Source organism: Rhipicephalus microplus, unplaced genomic scaffold (genome assembly GCF_043290135.1).
Source record: "Rhipicephalus microplus isolate Deutch F79 unplaced genomic scaffold, USDA_Rmic scaffold_204, whole genome shotgun sequence".
Taxonomy (NCBI): Eukaryota; Metazoa; Arthropoda; class Arachnida; order Ixodida; family Ixodidae; genus Rhipicephalus; species Rhipicephalus microplus.
The window spans coordinates 297,902-302,391 of record NW_027464775.1 but is presented as its reverse complement, the minus strand read 5'-3'; the positions used below and the strand labels follow the sequence as shown (position 1 = coordinate 302,391).

The 4,490-nt window shown below is 57.3% G+C and overlaps 1 non-coding gene across 1 annotated transcript; it reads left to right on the top strand.

Moving 5' to 3' along the window:
- Positions 1 to 956: 956 nt before the first annotated feature.
- On the top strand, positions 957 to 2,771 carry LOC142792112 (small subunit ribosomal RNA). Its single transcript, XR_012890665.1, has one exon. It is a non-coding gene; the product is annotated as a small subunit ribosomal RNA (ribosomal RNA).
- Positions 2,772 to 4,490: the final 1,719 nt, after the last annotated feature.

Sequence of the window (4,490 nt, the reverse complement as noted above, 5' to 3'; positions counted from 1 at the left end):
TACGTTTGGTGTCCAGCGTGTCGGCGGCGAGTAGCGGACACGTCGTTCACGACTTCGGTCTTTCGCAGTCGACGCGAACTTGCGGAGAGTCGTGGTGCCTCACGTTTTCGGCAGAAACCGCGGCGGAATTTTCCCGTGCGTGCGCGCACGACCTCGGTGCTGTGCCGTCAGCGTAGTGTTGCACAAACTCGTGGCCTACCCAAGGTGCGGTACGTTTGCGGCCGTATCCTCGGTGGGAATTTCGTGAGTAGGGTCGCAAATTCTACGACCTCGGCGGGTTTGAGAGCGACGTAGACTTGTGGCACGCTCAACGTGCCACACGTTTCGGGGCACACCCGCGGTGAAATTTTCTCGAGTACGCTCGTATTAGTGCCCAAGGAGGTCTGGGTACTTATCGCTGCTATTATGTGGGGGTTCTCGTGAGCGGCGTACGCGAAAGCGACCGGGTGTCTGATATGCGGCGGGCTTCGGCCTCGTCAAGCGTGTCCTCGGGTCTGCTCCAGGGGAATCCACGGCAGTCGTCTGCAGCCTCATCCGCTTGATGCGTTAGGGGCTGGTTGTCGGACGGTGCCGTTTTACCACGATATCGAGGTGTGTTCCGTGTCGTCCTCGGGCGATTCAGATGCGAAAGCGCCGAAGACGCGGGCGTGACCCGTCGTCTGGCGGCTTTGCAGTCTCGGCTCCGTTGCTAGTTCCGGCCGGTCCACCGACAGTGCAGCGGGCTTGGGCAACCCGCACGGCGCGACCGAGTCGATGCAACGAAAAAGAGCGAGCATGAACGTGCTTCTTGCCGCACGGCTCCCACTCGTCTTTCGGGAAGGTTGTGCCGTAGCGAGCTCGAACGCCGTCATCTCGGAGTGCAAAATAAGCGTGTTGGGGCGCCTGAAGGTGGCCTCCGCCGCACACAGACTGCGTCCGGCCCGCCGAAGGCGAGGACGGACGCGCAGTCGAACGATTACCTGGTTGATCCTGCCAGTAATCATATGCTTGTCTCAAAGATTAAGCCATGCATGTCTAAGTACATGCCGAAATAAGGCGAAACCGCGAATGGCTCATTAAATCAGTTATGGTTCCTTAGATCGTTTCTTCCTACTTGGATAACTGTGGCAATTCTAGAGCTAATACATGCAGTGAGCCTGGAGCCCTTTGGGTAACGGGTGCTTTTATTAGACCAAGATCGATCGGGTTTCGGCCCGTATTGTGTGGTGACTCTGGATAACTTTGTGCTGATCGCATGGCCACGAGCCGGCGACGTTTCTTTCAAGTGTCTGCCTTATCAACTTTCGATGGTAGGTTACTTGCTTACCATGGTTGTTACGGGTAACGGAGAATCAGGGTTCGATTCCGGAGAGGGAGCCTGAGAAACGGCTACCACATCCAAGGAAGGCAGCAGGCGCGCAAATTACCCACTCCCGGCACGGGGAGGTAGTGACGAAAAATAACAATACGGGACTCTTTTGAGGCCCCATAATTGAAATGAGTACACTCTAAATCCTTTAACGAGGATCAATTGGAGGGCAAGTCTGGTGCCAGCAGCCGCGGTAATTCCAGCTCCAATAGCGTATACTAAAGCTGCTGCGGTTAAAAAGCTCGTAGTTGGATCTCAGTTCCAGACGAGTAGTGCATCTACCCGATGCGACGGCTCGGACTGAACATCATGCCGGTTCTTTCTTGGTGCACTTCATTGTGTGCCTCGAGATGGCCGGTGCTTTTACTTTGAAAAAATTAGAGTGCTCAACGCAGGCGAGTCGCCTGAATAAACTTGCATGGAATAATAGAACAAGACCTCGTTTCTGTTCTGTTGGTTTTTGGAATACGAGGTAATGATTAAGAGGGACGGACGGGGGCATTCGTATTGCGGCGCTAGAGGTGAAATTCTTGGACCGTCGCAAGACGAACTACTGCGAAAGCATTTGCCAAGAATGTTTTCATTGATCAAGAACGAAAGTCAGAGGTTCGAAGGCGATCAGATACCGCCCTAGTTCTGACCATAAACGATGCCAACCAGCGATCCGCCTGAGTTACTCAAATGACTCGGCGGGCAGCTTCCGGGAAACCAAAGTATTTGGGTTCCGGGGGAAGTATGGTTGCAAAGCTGAAACTTAAAGGAATTGACGGAAGGGCACCACCAGGAGTGGAGCCTGCGGCTTAATTTGACTCAACACGGGAAAACTTACCCGGCCCGGACACTGGGAGGATTGACAGATTGAGAGCTCTTTCTTGATTCGGTGGATGGTGGTGCATGGCCGTTCTTAGTTGGTGGAGCGATTTGTCTGGTTAATTCCGATAACGAACGAGACTCTAGCCTATTAAATAGGTGCGGGGTTCCCAGCACCTTACAACCTTCTTAGAGGGACAAGCGGCTCCTAGCCGCACGAAACAGAGCAATAACAGGTCTGTGATGCCCTTAGATGTCCGGGGCCGCACGCGCGCTACACTGAAGGAAGCAGCGTGTCTTTATCCCTGTCTGAAAAGACTGGGTAACCCGTGGAACTTCTTTCGTGATTGGGATAGGGGCTTGCAATTGTTCCCCTTGAACGAGGAATTCCCAGTAAGCGCGAGTCATAAGCTCGCGTTGATTACGTCCCTGCCCTTTGTACACACCGCCCGTCGCTACTACCGATTGAATGATTTAGTGAGGTCTTCGGACCGATGTCCGGCGCGGCCTTTCGGTTGCGCCGGTCTGTTGGAAAGATGACCAAACTTGATCATTTAGAGGAAGTAAAAGTCGTAACAAGGTTTCCGTAGGTGAACCTGCGGAAGGATCATTAACGGATTGTGAAGGGTGAGCGCCTCAGCTGCGTCTGCGCCCGACACTTTCTGCCGCTGACCCCGTTTGGACGCGGGGTCGGCTTTTCCCCACGGGGCTGCCTGAATGTGGAGCGGCACCCCGTGACAAATTGTTGCGCCCAGCGGACGCCAACACCGCGACCTTGGACGGTCGGCCAGGTGGCGGACGCGGGTACAAACGGCGCAACGCACTCATAGGTCGGCTTTCGACCCGCCACAGCACCGTGGCTCGAAGCGCTCGAAATGCGCGACCCGACCGCTGCGGGACCGCCTAGTACTGTAAACAGGAGCGGCGGAGCGCGAACGGCGAGTCGTGGTTACGTCGGTAGAAGGCGAGGCTGCGCGTTCCCGAAACGCCAGCCGAGTGCCCTCCCGACCGTTCGAGCGTGCAAGAACGAGACCCGACAATCGCGCGGCGACTGCCAAGTACGAGAGGAACGGCACAAGCGTCGGCGGTCGGTCAAGGAACTGGCGATGTGACGGGTCCGCTGTGCACCAGTGCATACCGTCCCGCCGTCCGCGGCAAGCGCCTCCGCGTCCTCGGGTGACGGAGGCTGCCGGTCGGTTCTTGCAGGCGAGGGATCTCGCTGGCACCGGTTCGCGTTGACGCGCGGCCGGTCATGGCACGGCGATGCGACGGCCGAGGTGCGCAGTACTCGATGGAGGAACCGCACGCTCCGATGACCGTCCCGCCCTCCGCGGCGTATGCGTACCGACCGTAATGGTTGCAGCAGCGCCGGCCGGCTTTTGAATTTGCCACACGAAACACGGTGCGAGATCGCGGTTAGGGGAGCGTCGACGTTGCCAGGCGTTTTGCTTGCTGCCGAGGGAAAGGCGGCACGGCCACGTCGCGCTCGTCGCGATTAGCGGGTCTGCGCGCTTTGGGAAGGTGCCGCAACGACTTGCCGAAAGAGGAAGCACGGAAGAACGAGGGACTTGGACGTCCCGACAATTGAACGCACTTGCGGCCAGGCCCTTGCTGGCTTCGTTCTTCCGCCTCGAGTAGGCTCGTACGCGGCTCCGGCGCCGAAAGTGGTCCTTGGCACCGACTTCGGTGGACGTGGGAAGTGCCGCGCAAGTACGGCGCGCCTGGCTCCACCTGTTGGCTAAAGTAGGCAGCCGGATCGGCATTTTGGTGTGCGGTGGCAAACCGTGGATGCGAAAAAAGCTTGTGCGATTTCGTGGAACAAAAAGCGGGGGTCCCCCTTTTTATGCGGAGGAGACCGACCCGCCTGCCGTGGTGAACCGCGACGCCACGGTAAAAACGGGAGAGGCTTGTCGATGGGACCGTGCATCCCGCGCTCCACGGAGGCCGGGAGGCGGCCGCCCGAGGAAATGTGTAGCCGTCGAGGCCCGCATCTGCGTGCACTCTTATCCAAATGGGTGTACCGCAGGCATTTTCTGGTTAGGCGGGCCAATGAGAGCGAGCACACAACGATACCTACGGGTCCGGCTTGGAGAACCGGCTTCGACGCCTCCCGAGTATTTATAGAGGGGTGGACCACGAAAGCACTCGCAAGTAGCGAAAGCGAAACGCCGTCCGAAACACACCGTTTGCTCGATTTGCGGCAGCCGAAAAAGGCGCGGCAGAGTTTTGGAGTCCAAGCGTGCGCTGAAAAGCGCCCTTCTTGGCCACTGTTTGGCCGAGTGCCAGAAACGTTTGGTTTTGACTGTACGGAATTGAACAAACACTTTTTCAC